The sequence below is a fragment of the Propithecus coquereli genome, unplaced genomic scaffold (genome assembly GCF_000956105.1).
Source record: "Propithecus coquereli isolate 6110/MARCELLA unplaced genomic scaffold, Pcoq_1.0 Scaffold805, whole genome shotgun sequence".
NCBI lineage: Eukaryota > Metazoa > Chordata > Mammalia > Primates > Indriidae > Propithecus > Propithecus coquereli.
The window spans coordinates 70202-70527 of record NW_012154230.1 but is presented as its reverse complement, the minus strand read 5'-3'; positions in this window follow the sequence as shown (position 1 = coordinate 70527).

Sequence of the window (326 nt, the reverse complement as noted above, 5' to 3'; positions counted from 1 at the left end):
AGCATCCACAATATATGGCTCACTGTTATTAATGCTTTACCTACGCTAAGTCATTTTGTATTTACATTTTGTGTTAGGATCTAATAACGTCTTCCTTTTACAAGCAAAGAGAAACAATGCTAACCTCTTGACTTAACCCTCTTGTACATGGACACCGAATCCTCCTTACCTCACTTAAGTGATCAGAATGTTGCATTTATAACCTATAAATTGTCTCAAACTCTCCACATAAAAAAAAAATTGACCACATGAAAAAAATCCAAGGCTCTCATAAGAACTTATAAGGTACTGTGTGAAATGACATGGGGTGGGGAGAACAGTGAGAA